The following is a 19,466-nucleotide window of genomic DNA, read 5'->3' as shown; positions in this document are numbered from 1 at the left end:
TTCTGTCCCTGGTGTGATGTAGTTGACAGCAATGGAAGAGAAAAATCATCGGAATAAACAGGGACGGCACAACGTTCCAAATTTTCTATTTGGCCCTGTGTCCCAGCCTGTCCCTACAGCCTTTGAATAAGTAAACTGAGTAAGTCCCTAGACTGTTCTCTCCAGGCCTGACTCACTTCCATAATAAATTCGTTGCAAAGAAGGGCCGATTAATGACTCGAGGGCATTAGGGCGTTGTTTAGTTGAAGGGTCACCAGTCACAGCTGGTGGGACTGCAGCGGCTCAAATGGCCACTGTGGCAATTCCACAACCTTCTGCTTTTCTGACGGCAGTGGCATACCCACCGGCCCTCTGGATTCTCCATCAGCGTCCTGGGCACCTCACCACTGTCCGGGATCGTCCGCCTCGTTTCGCTGTCTGTCCTTCCACTATGGCAATGAAGCAAGCACACATTCGGGGCTGGAGTCTAAGGAACTCTAGACCAGCCCGCCTCCCTAAACTGCCTTCACATGCCCCCTGGCCAGTAACCCGAAAAGGGGTCCACGCCGGATTAGTACTGTGGAAAATGCAATGGTCACTTTTCAGTACCCTTGGTAGAAATAGCTACTGTGCCTTTGTTCGAGGCCAGTGAGGAAATACAGCCCTAGAGTCTTTAACAGTGCTATTTACATAGACTCTCACCATGGCCAAACAGGTACAGCAGAAAAATATTCCTGCAAATATTATGTTAATTTTATAAAATTGGATTTTATTTTTTTTAATTTTTAAAAAAGATTTTATTTATTTGAGAGAGAGAGAGATAGAGGGAGTGCGAGAGAGCGGCAGAGGGAGAGGGAGAAGCAGGGTCCCCGCTGAGCAAGGAGTCCAACTCAGGGCTCAATCCCAGGACCCTGGGATCCTGACCTGAGCCGAAGGCAGACGCTTAACCACTGAGCCACCCAGGTGCCTCTACAATTGGATTTTAGGCTTTATTCTTACTCTGTAGCTTCCTTGGGAGTTGGTTCAAACTTTCATTGAGTCTCTCATCTGGTCCTCCAATACACTTTATTTATGGAACAAGGGCCACGGGCCAAGCACGGTGCTGGCTGTTTAGGGTAGAGGTGGAGGGGATAAGCAGGTAAGACAGAAGACTTCGTAGTCCAGTGGGGAAGCTAAACACGAAGCAGATGCATGATAACCACACAACGTGTGACATGCTATACAAGAGGACAAGTGTTCGAATCCAAGTTCCACTATTTACTGGCAACCTCCTGAGCAAGGAAGTTGTTCCTTCATCTGTTAGAGTCTGTAACAGGGCTGAAGACGGCCGTTGGGTGGATCAACATCACGTATGTCAAGTGCCTTGGTGCCTAACAGGCAGCCCCAAAACAGGAGGTATTATGGTGGTCAAGAATAAATTCCTTCTGGAAGAAGGAGTAATGAAGACGAAGTAATGAAGCTCTTGAGAAAGGCGGGAAAGACTTCTTTAACGCTCTCTGGGGTTCACAGAGTGACAGAGTGGGAGAGGGGAGGGACACCTAGAAGGAATGGTCCCAGCTAGGGCGTAAGCCACCAGAAGCCAAACCAGGGAGGGTGGGAATTCGCTGCTGCTGGAGGAGGGGGAGGAAGGGGAGCGCTGGAGCCTGCAGGGCTGTGGTGCAGCGGGCTGTCCTCCGGGCCATCAGCAGGGGCAGGCTGCAGGCAGGAGGCCCAGGCTGTGACACCCGGTGCCCCTGAGCAGGGGACACTGCTGGCCAGGAGGCCAAAAAGAAACAGCACCAAATTCCAAGTCACCCGTTTTCCTAAATGTGCTAGAAAGCTTTCCATGGGATTCAAGCCAAAGGAGAGGCTTCCCGTAACGTTTTAGACCAAGTCTGAAGTGAAGGCCTGTCCTGCAGGAGGGGCTCAGGGCAGCCTTCTGTGGGCCTACAGTGACTCTGAAGTTCTCCCCTGCATCCGTGCTGGCTCAGGTCTGTGTGCTCCTCATTTTCCTATTCCTGAAATTGCCCTATTTCTGGATGGAAGTAAAAAACAAACAAACAAAAAAAAAACAACTAGACTCTGAGAACTAGCGAAGGATCTTCATAATCACCATTTCTGACCACCCCCCCCTTTCTTTACTATGTCTGTCACTTCCTCATCATTCCTCATGGGACTCTCCACCTCAGGTTCAGAAAACAATGTCTTGGAGTCAAAACAAAAACAACAAGGCAAAGCAAATATATTATTTTTTCCCCTCTTTATAGAGCTGATGAATAGAATAAGTTACACGCTGTTATATGCTGATTCCTGTATATAATGGGGACGGATCCCAAAAAGAACAAAAGCAATTGGTTTCCTTGCTGCATGGCTGCTAAGGAGGTTACTTTAGTAAGAATGGGAAAAGCAGTGCAGAAAGTCAATCTTTCCACTATCAAAATTACTTTGAGCTCTGTTTAAATCAGCTTCACTCCCTGAACATGATTAAACCGATCTCTGAAAGCACAAACATTCCCTGTACAAGGCTTTTCATTACTGTATGTGACCAAGCACGCTGTCAGAGTGAGGCCCCGCTGGGACCGGCAGGGTGACACGGACATGCTGGTGGCGCTGGGGACACTCTCCCAAAATTGTAATCAAGGTTCCTTTCTCTTACACACACCAGAGCACAAGACATTAAAGATAACCCAGGGGCCCTTATTGTTATTCATTATACTAACATCTTTCAAAACCAACCAATTTGGAGGTTTTAAATTATAGGTAATTATTACAAGGTTGAATGATATAAGACTGTTTTAATTATTTTAGAGATCTTAAAATCAAAACAGTCTGCATGCATATGACAAGATACACAATGAATCCCCTCAGCTTGTTGACTTAAGCTAGCAAACAAGATTACATTTTTCACCCCTCAAGAGACTGCAGATATGAATAGTAAATCTAGTAATCACTAAAGAACCGTCACTAAAACTTGCTATGTATAATGCAGTGATCAGGCTGTTTGCCTATGAAACATACCAGCAGGGCCTTCTTTTATGATGAAAACAAAGAAATAATTACCTTTCACAGGGCAAAAATATTTCACCAAAAGCACCACAAAGTAAGAGTCTTTAAATTTTAATTTAAATTATTAAATTATTTAATTTCTGGACTTTTTGAAAATTAAAAATAGCAAAATTTTGAAAGTCAGAAAAGTTCTATGATCAATAAGGCATCTGTTACTAGATAAACTGCTTTTAAAAGGCTATAAATGAAAGGAGAAGGAAGCATTTTCCCTTTAAAAGGAAAATAATGACAATATTAAAGAGGATGTGTGAACTAATTTTTCAGTAATAGAAAATTCAAATGGCAACAGGATTTGTTTTGACTATTTTTCACTACGGATGGACCTCGCTTTGCAACGTTATGCCTAGGAAAAGAACCATATAAGCTGAAACCGTGCAATAGGTGCTTACTAATCCATGGCAAAAATTATGAAGGTTCTGTGGCCTTTAAAATTTCTTGTCAAAACCTTAAAACTCTCATATTGTCGGCTATAAATGTGTAGTGAAAAGAACACTATAATTTAAAACACTATAATCGACAACATAAACACATCGAGAATCTTTAATTTCTTGTGAGAACTCAGCAAGAGTAGTTCAAATGATGCCTTCTCCACCTCACCCTACAGGAACGAGGCAAGCCTCTTTTCTATGTCTTGGTGAACTGTCACACTCCTCTTCCAACATTTAATCCTTTATGCTCTCAATGCCATGAGTGTCCCTGAGAAAACCCCTTTAACATGAAGTCTTTGATGGCCTCACTTCCTCTGGAACATCCTTATCTTTTTGGGCACAACCGCTTTCCTCACCGATGTGATAAACATCCTTCACTCAGCTCCTACCGCGTATCTTACCAAGTCTCTCGAATGACACAGGGTCAACATTCCCTAGTGAGCCATTTCTTCGGTTTACCTTCGATTCCAATCTCAATGCTCTGTGGCACTTCCATCTTGTTTGGCCAATTCCCTTTTTAAGTATCCATTTTTATAAAATGTCGTGAGTTATTATTGGGAGGCAAGGGGGCAATGCAACTCCACATCCATCTCTGGGTGAACTGGACATGATGAGAAGGGCAGTGACCCATTCCTGACGGATTTTGAAAAAAGTGAGATGACGGCCCATTCATCATGATGAGCACCTGCTACTTATGTAGTGATTTGTGGACTGAAGAACTAGCTATGATGATTCCACTTAATGCAATGACAGTTGGTATACTACGGTAACTGAAATTGGAACCATGGTGTTGGGCAACTGGTTTTATTAACTAAACTGTGTGACTGAAATTCATGGAGACTGGAATCACATAAAGGAAAGAGAAATGATTGGGCTTAATATAACACATTTTTGTTCTAAACTCCACGGCCGATAACTATTTCCTAGTTGTTTATGTGGGGGCAACAACCAAATTCCCCACCTCCGCATACACATTCAGAGTTGAAATGACATCTGAAAATTGGAAAAATGAAACATTTTGAAAACTATTTCAACCATCCTTTTTAATGCAATGAAAATTGGACCATCAAAATAATGACAAAATAACACTGTATCCTAAGTACTTTATATCCAAGTTCTCACTTCAGGCATACAACCCGAAGAAACCGAGGCTTCTAGAAGTTAACTACCTTGCCAAGATCACCCCCCTATCAGGTGGCAGAGCTTTCATGAAACCAGGTGTTTCCAGCTCCAGAACTTATTCTTCAACCTCAGGCAACATGGAGCCCAAAGCAATTTTAGGAGAATGGCAAAGTCTTTGCAACCATGCTGTCCCCCATACAAAAGACAACATGTCCCAGAGCAAGTAGTTCCACAGCTGGTCACAGTTCTCGGGCTGCAGAGTTGATGGTCACCCATCTGAGGAAGCTCTCCTCTGTCAGGAAAGGCAAGAAGAGACTTCTTTTTCTGTAAAGAACCGCTAGTGTAGAAATCCACTACCTAATAAATGTCAATAATGTGAAGTGTCTCGCTGACAGGTACTCAGTTAAAATGCAACCTGTATTCCCAGCAGAAGACAGACTTTGGTTTTCTCCATTAATAAAGTGTCCTTCTATCCTTTAAGAACTCACCGGGCCATGTCATCTGAGAAACTTTTTGGAATATAACTTCATACAATGTGCTTTTATTCTGATGGCATACAAAAACATAATTTCAAATATTTATATGAACAGTGAAAAAGGCAATCAAATACAAATTTTCAAAAATATGTAATGATAACATAAAAATAAAGAATATCAGTAGAAAAACTGTGGGGAGTAATTATTCCAAAAGTAATTAAATACCACATTACAGCATAGAAAGCTGCAAGCAAGTTACTACAGGTTGACTTTTAACAATTAGAATCAATTTTACATTATAAAAAAGTCTACAGTCTTTTAATCTAGTCTCACTCTGCCCTGTGGTCTGCCCCCTCGCAGGTGCAAAGAGAATGAGGAAGAAAATGGTCCGTATATAAAAAGATATGTTTACATTTCCTTTTTATTTGTAGTTTCAACAGATGATTTTTCTACTCTGAGGACCCAGGCTGCTCTCCCGTGTTCTGCAATCTTCCTTATTAGACTTCCTCAACATCCACCGCATGCTCGTGAGATTGTGACAGTTTTGCGGTCATTCTTTTTTTTTTTAAAGATTTATTTATTTGACAGAGAGAGAGACAGCGAGAGCAGGAACACAAGCACGGGGAGTGGGAGAGGGAGAAGCAGGCTTCCCGCGGAGCAGGGAGCCCGATGCGGGGCTCGATCCCAGGACCCTGGGATCATGACCGGAGCCGAAGGCAGACGCTTAACGACTGAGCCACCCAGGCGCCCCGCGGTCATTCTTAGTGAAGAACCCAGGCGGGACTATAGTGTCCCAATCTACACCATGTGATTCTGTATTACACTTCCAAGAAACATCTTAGCCAATCGGTTGTGTTTCTTAAGTTGACAGGTAAACCTCGAGAGACTAGTCTTGGGAAAAATCAAAGCATGAAATCGAAGTCTGCAGGGAAGCAAAGGGTAAGGAGCTGGCTGTAGAGTCAAAACAGCTCCGTCTTCATCTTTTATCCGTTCAGTTTGCAAATCCGTACTGAGCCGGCTGAGGAAGAAGCCTGGCGCGGGGTGAGGAGCAGCAAGTCACAGAATGACATGGTTCTAGCTCCAACAAAGCATGGTTTAGCTGCCCAGTGCAACCATTGGAGGGTGATACACAGTCTACTAGAATTATGAACAGAGTGCTGGGGGAGCTTCAGGGGAAGGCTGGTAAGTGCCAAGTAAGGAGACAGAATGTGCTGGAAAAATAAAACTATTATGACTCACTTTTGTACCTTTAGGTCTCCTGGAAGGAGTCAAAGTAGTGAAAATGATGGGAACACAGGAGTACTGCACCTGTGCGGTTTGTGATCAAGACTGATACGGGTCACGGGTATTTGCTTACAGAAATACATGTCCTACTCTACATATTGCATTAACTGGGTCAGCTGTATAAACCTCTCTCTGTGTCCAGTTTAGTTAATTTTGAGAATTGAAACTTGCCTTCAGCAAAATAAGAAATTTTTAAAATTAAGGTTTAAGACACTTACATATTTAGACCCCTTTTATTGCTTTGAAGAGTTGCTTCATTCAATAGGTCTTTTTGTAATAAGCACTGCACTATATAGTACCACACATAGAAAGATGATGACGACTTTTCTAAAGCACAAGTCTGATCATGTAATCGTGTAGTGACGAGAGGTTTCTTGAACCTCTCTTTAATGGTTTTGAGGTTTCTAGCCTGAGTGACCAATGTTCACCCTGGGTAATGGCCTGGCTAAGGCATGAGGAGTTGTAGACAGTGGGCTGTGGGCAGCTAATAAGATGTCAACCCCACTCAGGGGCTGCAAGTGAAATGTATTGTGATGACCTTGGCAGAAATCAACTCGTTTATGCAACAAATGTAATTAGCTTTATACTGATACTTGCCCCAAAAAATTCCTTTCCATAATTAGAACCCATGGATCCTGGTTTAAAGTAGCTTGCTACATTTAAAAAAATATTCTTAAAACAGCTGACTTAGATATAATCTGAACCGAGAGTCAGACATGAGAATGATGTCTTTTACTGGAGATCAAATTCTATAAACAACGGTAAGCCTCTAGCATGAATATCAAATTACACAATAAGAAATTGGTACACTGTGAATAGATAATTTCCCAATTTGGGGCTCTGGAACAGAAGTAAAGTGATTTGGGGGCTAGGCATTTGTTGCTCCGTGTCTTCTCCAAGTTCTGTCAATCAGTGCTCTTCCTTCCGTAACTGAGGCAGGGTGACTCACTCTGAATGCCACTGAAGAGTGGCCAAGTTTTTGCAATCTGGGTCTCTTAACATCCTGGCTCTGCTCTTATGTAAACACATTCTTGGAAAGTGTCGGTGAATAAGTTAGCTTCGTTGAACTGAAAGGAAAAGTAAGAAGTGATGGTCCAGAAAATAACTAAAAGCAGCATGAATACTGAAGATTTCCTTTCCTTTCAAGTTTTAGATGTAGGACCTGAGCATCATTTAAATAGAATAAATACAAGTTGGCGACAGGTATAGCTCCAGCCAGGGCTTCAGTGTCTCCTTCTGGGCTTAAAGCCTGTGCCCTGGGACTCCCAACTGACAGTTTCTACTGCCCCACGGCCAGAGGTCACAGACCTGTAGCTTCAAGGAAATGGGTGCCAAGAGTGACGAACGATGGTGAGCCATTAGATGCCATCTGCCACTTAGACCCTGGCGCTCCTATTGGCTGGTGTCTTAAATCCACCGTGATTAAATTACAATGTCATAGAGTACCACCACGAAATTAATTCTTGAAACAGGAAAAACCTTAGATTTTGGAGGAAGTCAGATTATCTAGATTAGAAATCAACACAGCTCTAATTAATAAAATACTGTGGTTTATTCTGACTAAATATTCATCTGTCATGGTTATTTTTGGGTTAAAATGAAATTATCATTTGATGAAAAGGTGACAGAGATGTTCAGAGATTTCACTGTCATTTGAAAGTAACAACTGCAGCACACGTTTAGACACAATGAATTTATTTTTCAAATGAGGTTAAGCTAGTATGATTAGGCATAACTGGACCCTCCAAGTACACAACAGCCAGAGTGCATAAATGTTCCAGACTTCTTTTGTTAAAAGCACCCGCACCAACTGTGTTTGGTTTGTACTGCGATCCCCACAAAAGATCTACTGGTTATAAATCACTGAACAGACTTAGGATATAAAGTGAGTTTTACTGTAGTGGTATGAGTTATGGGTTGAACTGGGTCCCTCTAGCACTCACACGTTGAAGTCCCTCCTACTCCTCAGTAACAAAAAATGTGACCTTGCTTGAAAAATAAGGTTTTGCAGAGGTCATTAGTTAAGAGGAGGTGATACTGGAGTAGCGTGGGCCCTAATGCAATATGACTGGTGTCCTTATGACAAGGGGAAATTTGGATACAAACACACACACAGGGGGAACACCGTGTGAAAATATAGGCAGAGATCAGAGTGATGCTTCTACAAGCCAAAGACTACCACCAGAATGTCGGGGAGAGGCAGGGAACAAGGAATGAAGCCTGGACGCCTTGATTCAGACTTCCCTGTTTCCAGGACAGAGAGGCAATACCTTTCTGGTGTTGAAGCCACTCAGGCTGCAGTACTTGGTTATGGCAGTGCTAACAGGCTAAGACCATCTGTGAAATGCATTCAATTGTGAATGGGACCAAAATATAACCCCTTGCATGCTGTTCTCTGAAGGAGCCCACTCACCTTCAGAATGCATCTTATGGGAATAACCTCAAGTACCCAAAATTGCATTAATGATTTTTTTTTTCCAAAGTATAGGAGGAAACACCAAGTGAAACTTAGGAAGTGGCATTTCAGTATTTATAGCTTGTGAATGTCTACGTGCTGGATATTACAGAGAACTAGAAGCACAGAGTTTCTAATACCTGACGTCCAAAAGATTTCCTATAATTGACAATACAAAAGAAAGGGACAAGGATCAGGAATTAGGGCCAGGAACAGTTTAGTGGACAGTATTTTTTTTATTTTAAAGATTTTATTTATTTGTCAGAGAGAGAGCGAGCACAAGTGGGGGTGGGGGGCGGGCAGAGGGAGAAGCAGGATCCCCAATCAGCAGGGAGCCCGACGTGGGCTCGATCCTAGGACCCCGGGATCGTGACCTGAGCCAAAGGCAGCCACTTAACCGACTGAGCCACCCAGGCATCCCAAGTTCAGCGGACCATATTGACAGAGCACTGCAGAGAAGTAAAAGCATGGACAAATTCACAAACTGTGACTAGGACAGCAGAACAAAAGTGTGATGTTTTTGAATGCTTAGCCATCGGGTACTGGGAAAGAAAATGAAGAGATGGACAGAAATCAACAACAATTTTCAAAAATGAAAATGAAGCACATAAAACACACAGCCTTCATTAGGCACACCTACGTGTAAGGCCATATGGCCACATGGGAGAAAAGAAAACACGCAGTAAGAAAGATCATAAAAAATACGTAAGAAGCAGACGAGATCTGCCCTGAAAGTAAATGATAGTATGGCTGGATACATATGCATGTGTGTGTATATGTACAGTATTTACACTTATATACATTTAAACATTTTAACAACATGTATAGAAATGTCTGCAAATTAATGTGGTACATGGGAGCACTAAATATGCCCAGGGAGACCAGAGGATCGGACCTGAATTACAAGCAAGGACTTAACAACCAGAATGAATAAACAAACTAACTTTCCTCAGAGTTTACAAAATAGATTTACATACTGAAAATGACTCGTGTTCAACTTTTTAAACATAAGTGTTCCTTTTTAAAAACTACACTTATTTAATATATCACAATTAATTACTATATAACCTTGACTGTCATTTCCGTACATTCCTTTAGAAGCTCTTCCCACTTTTAAACTAAGAAATTAGCAGGAATATAGACACTGTGCCCAAAATCTACTGTTAAGGGGGAAAAGTGAACAGTTACGCATCCTGTCTGTGCAGGGACAGTAGGCTTGGTAAATACAGCATGTCTCCCTAAGGAAGTTGAGCTTTAAAAGGCAAAAATAGTACATGAACAGCAAAGTATGACTAAATAAAATTATGTTCTCCCAGATGACTCCAACGCCAAGCCCAGAACTATGATATGGGAAAAAAGGTTCAGTTAGCGGCAACAGAACCTCAGTCTACTAGCAGTGGTTACTCCGCTTACATGAAGTATTATTATTAATAATAGCAAATGTACTATTTTTCAGATGAGCAGAGTCTATTTGTAATTTGAAATGAATGCTCTTCTTTCAATAATTATACATATTCAAAAGCCAGATATATGAATCTTAGATTTATTTTTTTAGTACTAGTATAGAGTTAACGTTCCTGGAACTAGCCAGAAGGGTTTAGAAACTAGTAAGCACGTTTCCATGGTAACAGGCTACCCTCCCAAGGAGAGATCAGTTCACACATTCCCTCTAACCCAGCGACCACGTGGGGAAAAGGGAGATCTGCATTTGGGGTTTTCAGGATCACCGTCAATTACGATTTTTGCTAGCGTATTTATTTTTATGAGAATGCACATGGCGGTAATGTTTGTAAGTTACCTAAGCTTCATGTTTTTCTCGACTCTTCAGTGTGTCAGCAACCATCGGGCATGTGCTCTGAGGGAGGCATGGTGGTGATAAAGTCACCCACAGATTTCACTTTAATTCATGCTGTGGGTACCTGGTTATAAAAATCTGACGTGGAATCCTGACGGAGGAGGGGCTGAGCCCAAAAGCTAGACACGTACCACACCCTCCCTGTAGATCAAGCACAGCGGCAGGCTGCTGTCCGGCAGGGGCTTCGTGATCACAGCTGGACAACGGAGTTGGGACAAATGACCAAGGATCAGGCAGAAAGCATGGTTTCCGTAAAGACAGAGGTTTACGCCCCAACTGGAAATGAGAAGCACAGTAGATGCTCCATAAACGAGGAATGAGCAGTCACAGATCCCTAAATTGGGGCATTTCATTAGAGATTTTTTTTTTTTTAAAGGAGAAGTTTTCATTCTGCGTGGCTTCAAACAGAACTCTGGTTGGAGAGATGAGCACAAAAATGCCCTTCTCTTTTGTCTTACAATGCTCGCCTTCTGGGGTGGCTTTAACTTCTGGCCCATTTCAGAGATTGTATGGTCAGTGATTCACTAGATTGGTGAAGGCAAGGCCACACCTGGGCCACACCTGTAAGGCACAGTTGACCCCAAGCAGAAAGTGGTCCCACAAGGATGGAACTTGTGTGCTTTAGTTTCCTCATCTATCCCAAGGGGATGTTGTGAGGACAAAGTGAGAAAAATCCAGGGAAATGCTTGAAAGGGTGCAAAGAGCACAGCAAGCATCCTGGAAATGTCCTCTGCTATATATTATTACTGTGGATTAATATTGTTACTATTAAAAATGAGGCAGTGTCCTTTGCGAGGCCTTGTGGGGAAAGCCTCAGGTCAACCCTTAATAAATGCTGAGATGAAACACTGAGAGTCTCAAAGGAACTCTCCAAAAGAGTATACAGACACCTTAGCCTTCATTTAGAATAAAACTAATTAACTGAAGGTGGGCCCCCGACTCTTGCTAATGTATGACACATCTGGGGAAAAGTGCAGAAATCATACTTCAGATGTATAGAAGAATAAAATTTTCCAGAAGATGCCATCATGGCAAAAATATGTTTTTAAAGTAAAAATTAGTTTTGGTGGTATTTTGCTTCTATGAAATGCTTTCTTTGAAAATATGATTACCTGATCTAAAAATAAATAAGGACTATGTGAACTTTTACCATGAATAACTTTAGTTTAGAAGTAAAACTTACCAATGCACACATACCTATTTCTTAAATTCTCTGTATCAAATCATTACCACGTTATGATGTTTATGGCTTCCTCCTGGCCAGTGAACGTGTTTTCAAACTGTCATAATTATTTTCATCTTTATTTTGGTCATAATCCATTTATCACACCAAACAGAATAATCGCTAAGTAAAACCATGCTAATCAGAAAAAAAAAAAAAGTCCGGGGAAAGAAATGTACTTTGGGTAGTAGAAGGTAATGGCTTTGGGCTCAGATTCTATTGTATTTTTTTGTGGAAAGCAAAACTCATAAAACTAAGGCACCCACAAATAGATCAAATCATGAAACTAAAATACTGTGAATTTAAGGCACCATATTTTAAGCACTACACTGAGGGAAGCAGCAGTCCAAAGAGAAGCAGTAAACATCGAAACAGATCCCCAGTGAAAATGATGTGGTTGGCAGAGATCTGGAATGTTCTCAGAACTGTAGAGATTATAGCTTAGCCACAGATGACCTTCAAGTGACAAAATGCTTTATGAGCCCCGTATACTAAAGTTCACCGATTCACGTGGATGATGCACAAGGGCAGCAACTGATAGACAGTATTAAGACCACATAGTTGATGTGAAATAAAACCACTCATCTGTGAAGGTTTTATTTTAGCTTCTCCCTGCCCTTTGTTGGACTGTTTGATTGTCATCCTAAAACTTCAACACTTTACTGCAGAGTTTTCACCACTGCTAAAGGAATATTCATGGCGTTAGCTCTGATCCCGTCAAAGGCAGTATTTATGTACAAAGGAATATAAAACTGTTGTAACAAAGAAAAATGTCGCAGATTTACAAGGGATCAAATTTACAAGGCAGCAGGCTGAGGTGCAGGGGTTTCATCTTGTAAACCCTCTGATCAAAAAGAGAGCATGAAAAGCAGAAAAATCTGTCCTTGATGGTTTTCAGATAAAATATCACTTCCCCTTGGAACGTGGTCATAACTCTTGCCCTTCCTCCTCACATTCAGGATGGGGCTGCGCCAAGCAGAAGGCTTAACTCGAAAGCAGTGCTCAGCGTTCTTGGAACTTTCACACAAATTCTAGTGCGTGCAATCAAGTGACAATTAGAAACCTTTCCGAAGTTTGCAAAATAGGGGAAAATATAATGTGGTTTATTAAACTAAGTGTTCATGGCGTCCCATAAAAAAAGGTATACACAATCTCTCTACTCAAATCTCCTCCAAGAAGGAAGAGGATACAGACAATGGATTATGGAAAGAAAAAGGAATGTTTCACTGAATTCAGCATTTAACTTCAAAATATGGAGAATTCTGTCCTGAAATGTCATTTTATTATAGGAGTTCTAAACTAGATATGTGACTTGAAAACACTTGGGCCTTGATGGAACTGGGAATTCATCAAGTGAGTAAAACAGTAAGACAGCTATGGAGTGACTGGGTAAGTGGGGAAATTCACTGTTGTATACAAACTCACTGAATATATGTATGCACGTAGTAAAATGAGATTTAATGGAAAAACCAAAAGATATGATTATTCTTTAAAATTAATTATGAAATTCTTTATAATCCTTGCATACTATCCCAGGTATAAAATAATTAAATTTTTGATATTCTGTGCATTGCTTAAAATATATATTATAATAAAATTTATTTTTTCATTTAATTTTACCTTAGCAAACATTTATTGGACCCCTCCCATAAGCCAGGTGCTATTCTAACCATGAAGGATACAAAACCATGAAGGATACAAAAATGACTGGTATCTGTGCTCTGTCATCGAGGAGATAAGATTTTTTTTTTTTAAGATTTTATTTATTTATTTGACAGAGAGAGTGAGAAAGCACAAGCAGGGGGAGCAGCACAGGGAGAGGGAGAAGCAGGCTCCCCACTTAGCAGGGAACCCGATGGGGGACTCAATCCCGGGATCTGGTATCATGACCTGAGCTGAAGGCAGACGCTTAACCAACTGAGCCACCCAGGCGCCCAGGAGATCAGATTAGAGAGGAAAAGAGGTACCAATGGAATTGAAAGGATGGATCTCAGGGCAGAAATGAAAGCATAGGAGAGGCAATGAAACCACTTGAGGGGAGCATGTGGGGGTAAATCACAGAGCCAAGGGTAATGAAGCCATTCTGGAAGAAATGCGTGTAAGCAGACTCCTGAAGCTGAGTGCCAGGCCAGGAACAGTCTAAACCCAAGCCCAAGGCGTTGAGAACCTAATATTCACAGAGGCTGTGGGTCCTTTCACGATCCTACAGGGAAATCGTGGTGGGGGGTGGGGTGGGGGCGGGGACAGACAGAGAAGGAAGAGGTAAACAGACTATCATGCGGAATCTTGTTATCTGAAGTGAAGGGGCCTGAAGTGATAGGAGTAGTGAATGGTGATGAGCAGGGACCAACCTGACACTTCAAATCATCTGTGCCCTTTGGAATATGCAGGTAGACCTGAGAAGGCAAGGAGAGCAGCAAAACTTCAGAGAAAGTAGGACTAGGGCTTGAAGGGGGTATCTGGTACTGAGCTAGCTATTATGGGGAGCTCTTTTGGCCTTAACCACAGAAACATCCTTGGAAAGCTGCAAATTAATTTGGTAAGCCAACTCCTATTTTCCCATTGACAACTTACTCATGTTTATATTAATTTCATTGATTTTTAACTCGGCATGGGGCCCTAAGGGTAGAGCTTAGGATGTAGTAAGAACCTTGACATTCATTAGTCTTCAAAGCATTTTTTTAGCTACAGAAGTTGTCTCTAAAGTTAAGGTTATGTGGAACATTGGTGTGTAAAACACATGGACACAGAGTGGTTATGGCGGAAGCAGAGCCTCAAATCTCAATGCCCCATCAGCCTGGAAACCTCTGTACTCCAGGGAACAGTACCGAAAACCATTGACGAAGTTCAATTCATTCATTCTACTGATGAGAGGTAGAGGTTTCCTTTCAGAGTTGTGATGTAGAAGGAGACAGATGGGTTTATATGCTTTCCCAGCGATGAGCCATGTTACTTTGAGAAGTCACTTTTCTCCTATGCTTCTGTTGCCTCATCTATAAAGCTGAGGTGACAGTGCCCCCCACCCCTCAAGGCTGTCGAAGTTAAAGTGCCTTATAAAATGTGTAAGTCTGTGGGGAAAAAAAATTGCCAGCTTCAAATCAGAGAGCTGGTAGCAAAGCCCGATGACCTGAGTTCCAGATGGCCAGGTGACCCATCCAAGTCCCCAACCCCCCCCCCACCCCGATGAGGATGGAAATGATGGAGAACAAGGGTCTCTTTGAAGCCACTATTTAATAAATAGCCTGAAGTGGAACTCTTGTTGGCATCTACAGCAAGTTTTTTTTTGGTTCAGAGAATCCTTTTGTATATCTAATCTGCCAAAAGAATATGGTTTCTAAATAGGAAGAAAACATTTTAGCTCCAAAGTCTGAGAAACATCTGGCACATAAGCCATCACTCTTGACACACTTTGGCAAGGTGTATGAGAGGGCTGCACCTGCAGGCAGGCAAACATGGGCTTGTATCCTGCTCCCTGATTACCTGCTTTCTTCCAAAAACTACCTGTTAACGAGAATTAAGGGAGATGATTGATGCACATCAAAGCTTTCCCACCCTAACAGTCCCCTGCAAAGGGTCCAGTAAATGTTAAGTCAAACAGCTTCACAACCTTCTGCTTGTGCCACATCATGTAAGTTACTATGCTATGGAGTTATTTGTCCATCAACATTGCGCTGTCTCTGGGACGCCTGGGTGGCTCAGTCGGTTAAGCGTCTGCCTTCGGCTCAGGTCCTGATCCCAGGGTCCTGGGATTGAGCCCCAAATTGGGGCTCCCACTCCCCCTGCTTGTGCTCTCTCTCTCAAATGAATAAATAAAATCTTAAAAAAAAACCCAACCTCTCCCCTGCAAAAAAAAAAAACAAAAACAAAAAACACTGCACTGTCTTCACTGGGAAACATACCAGTATGAACATGTACTCTTAGAGAATCACCAGCCATTAACGACCGTGTGGAGACTGGAAGCCAAAGGAGGCAGTGTGTAAAATATTTTTACACATCACAGCAATAATGCTCGAGTTTAAAACAGATGTAACATTCTCTACAAAATATCCTAAGAAGTGCACGGTGGTCTTACTTATGTACGAGACTAAGTGCCAAATGACGTGGCTACCTCTTACTTTAAAATATAAGAACGTTTTAGACAGCACTTCAAAACCAGGTTTCTGCAGTCTTAAAAATATGAGATCAACTGGATGCAAAAGTCTAATAATCATGAAGAGCTTTGAAATACAGATTAATGCATGATGTCAAGCATCATTAATAAAGGACAATGAGAAATCCCCAAATGCAGCAGATAGGGCATAAAATGTCTTCAAGTAATCTCTTAAATTTTTTTTCTTCTTTAAAGATTTTATTTATTCGTTTGACAGAGAGAGAGAGAGCGCACAAGCAAGGGGAGTGGCAGGCAGAGGGAGAAGCAGGTTCTCCACTGATCAGGAAGCCCAATGCGGGACTCGATCCCAGGACCCTGGGATCATGACCTGAGCGGAAGGCAGACGCTTAACCGACTGAGCCACCCAGGTGCCCCATAACTTTCCGTTTCTTAGTGAGAGACTTAAAGTCACATATTCATATGACTTTTCCTAACTGTACTTTAGCACATCTTAATTGCGTGCTTAGTGACCAAAGGATGTTAAGAATAAGAGAGGTGCTTTCAAAGACTCCAAATGAGGCCATTTGCTTTGGTCTGGCACTCCTGGAGACTAGCTCAGAAGGGCTGGAGAGTCAGTTATGAAGAGGTGAGCACAGTACACAGCTGATGAACAGGGGGGTAGTGGGCAATGTCTCATCTGCAAACAGGCAGCACCAAGGGCTGCAGGAAGGAATAATCAGCTACACAAAAGCAGAATGCAGCACATTACATAACAGGGACGAGTGCCGGGGCAGGTTCAAAGTGGAGAAATACACATCGGTGGGGGCAAAAATGAACACAGTCTTTAAATGCCTTATAAATAAACACAGCAGGTGTATTCTGAGATAATTGATTACATTCTCCAACCCCTAATGTAAAACCTTCTCAGGCCTGAGTTCAACAAATGCCTGCATCTTTCTGGTTTGCAACAAACCAATGGTCAAGGAAAAGTCACCCTTAAATCTATAAGGTCATCAGCTTTCTAAGATCTCCTGGTTGATTAAATGGTATGGAAAAAAAATGGAGGGGGGATTTTTTTTTTCCTTAAAAGTACAGCATGAAATGAACTACGAATGAAACTTGGAGAATAAAAGAAAATGAAGCCCTGCCTTCTCCCCTTGTTTTTGCTGTCTGCTGCTAGGTTTAGAGCAGGGAGACCGAGCCTAAGGCAGAGGCAGAAAGGGCAGCGGGACTGGGGAAGACAGTCATGTATCAATCATGACTCCATCTGACCAGGGATGACCACGCTGACATACCCTGCAAGATGGAGTGCAGAAGGGGGTCTTGGGAACCCAGGATGGGAGCTAGCACCTTGTGCTATGCTTAGGATCAAATGCTACTGGGTGGGGATATTTACCATAATTCCTGCGATGATGTATAAAAACCCCACTGGCACCTCAGCGGAACCTTTTTGGAAAGTAATCCACATTAACAGGTGAAGAGAATAGCTCCGCAGCCCCCTCTCTACCTGGGAGATGGAGAGCGGCAGGCAGGTGTTAATAGGTGTTAAGCTTTTCAGTGAAAAGTCATGTTCTTAAAAAAAATGAGATTCCAAGTCCGCTGCTAACTGGATGGAAGGCAAGCATGAGACTCTTATCAAACCACTTAAAATCTGAAATTCTGATACTATTTATAGGCCAACTGCCATGAAAATGATGCTTGAAAACAGTGTGTTTGTCTCTTAAGTGGGGAGTGCACCTCATCAATACATTACCCTCTCTCCTTTGTACCCCCACTATACAAGAAGAATGTCAGTTGGCAAGGTCTTGCTCATAAGCACACCTTCCAGAAACATACCTGGAGGCTTCAGAGGACACAGAGAATAAACCCTTGGCATTCATAGATTATTCTATGATCTATGAGAAGAAACCGAAGATGTAGTATTGGAATCTTTCATACGTCATGGATCTGAGCTACCCATGAATTAGCCATACTCTTCTTGCATGGAACCAGAGCTTCTGTTCTGCCCACATATATATATTTAATGGAAGAGATGAATGGATTAACACAGAGGCAGGACGCGAAGCTGGGGTGAGTGTGAACAGTGGGCATAGCTGTGCTCACTCTTATTTTTCGTCAGCGCTGATGTGTGCCTTTTGAGGTGGGACCTCCCTTAAATTGCAAATTACGGAACTTGGGGCCAGGCACAAATAACTGAGTTTCTGAATGTTGAATCTGTGAGTCCCTAGGAACACTAAATTTGAGCTAAAGAACAGACTTGTATCTAAACTAAAATTTGTAAACAGAACCATATTTAAATGCAGTTGAGGAGTCCAGACTTAAAGAGCTTTTTGATAAAGCTAATTATGCCTTGATTACTCCCTACTCTGACTAATTTAAAGTTGAAGCTCAAGTTCTTCTAATTCTATACCATAATGTTCAACTATAACCCACCACAAGTAACTCAAATTTTTCTTCTTTTTTTTCCTTTTTTCTGACTTCGTTTTTGCCTCCCTTTTCCCACGAGTAGACGGTGTCTTTCTCTTTCAGTGAATGATAACACTGGTCCTGCTGACCCTTGGTGCTGCCATGTCCTTGAATCTGCAGAGGCTGCCGTCAGAACTTGTAAAAAAGGCAGATGAGAAACCTACAGTGACTTTCCTCTTTACATGTAGAGAAAGCCCTTCAGTCCTACTAAAGTCCGCAAACTGCACTTAATCCTCTATAGTTTGCTAGATTCTGTGCTGGATTCTAAGGACACAGGATACCCACATTTTTCCTACCCTCCAATTGCGTATAATATGCTAGCGAGAGGCAGAGGAACTTTACCGTAACAGAAATCAGATAATGGTAAGTACGCTGTATGGACACAGAGACAGAAGAAAGTACATGACATGCACTCATCACCGCAAGGGACTAGGAGTACTGGTAATGCCAATTCTGAATAAATGAAGATTTAGGAGAAAGTGAGGTCTTCACACAGCAGAGAAAACCTGACCTGGACCTCACATATGGGTGGGATTCTGATTGCGTTTCTACTTGTGTTTCTTGCTGTCAGTCGGTCTGTTTTACCTTCCAGAGAAGATGCTGTGTTTTCCTATAGACTGTGTTTTTTTTAAGTCTACTTAGATGTCACTCTACTCTGGAGATGTTAAGAACTGACAATAGCTTTCTAATCTGTGCTGCTGGACGAAATCTTTTATTTTCATGAAGGGCATGCTGTGTTGGTAAAGAACTTCATGCCTCTTCAGGAAGCTAATCAGTCCATAGAACTGTCCCGATACTGCAGAGCATCTGAAAGTCTTTTTTAAGATTTCAGCCCAGGGGCGCCTGGGTGGCTCAGTCATTAAGCATCTGCCTTCGGTTCAGGTCATGATCCCTGGGTCCTGGGTTCGAGCCCCACATCGGGCTCCCTGCTCAGCAGGAAGCCTGCTTCTCCCTCTCCCACTCCCCCTGCTTGTGTTCCCTCTCTCACTGTGTCTCTCTGTCAAATAAATAAATAAAATCTTAAAAAAAAAAAGATTTCAGCCC

The 19,466-nt window shown here is 42.2% G+C and overlaps 1 protein-coding gene across 7 annotated transcripts in view; it reads right to left on the bottom strand.

Moving 5' to 3' along the window:
• FAM110B (family with sequence similarity 110 member B) overlaps window positions 1-19,466 on the bottom strand; it is a 148,949-nt gene that overhangs the window by 36,158 nt on the left and 93,325 nt on the right. Inside the window, exon 4 of one of the 7 annotated variants that reach the window (XR_014144177.1) lies at window positions 4,481-7,401. The exons of the other annotated variants lie outside the window; for them this stretch is intronic. The gene's annotated coding sequence lies outside the window, so the exon portion shown is untranslated. Of the gene's footprint in view, window positions 1-4,480; window positions 7,402-19,466 lie in introns of those variants that run through there. 7 annotated transcript variants of the gene reach the window in all.

Source organism: Leptonychotes weddellii, chromosome 4 (assembly GCF_054177405.1).
Source record: "Leptonychotes weddellii isolate Sample4059 chromosome 4, ASM5417740v2, whole genome shotgun sequence".
Lineage (NCBI taxonomy): Eukaryota > Metazoa > Chordata > Mammalia > Carnivora > Phocidae > Leptonychotes > Leptonychotes weddellii.
Note: the sequence above shows the minus strand (reverse complement) of the source record. Positions and strands in the feature narration are given on the sequence as shown.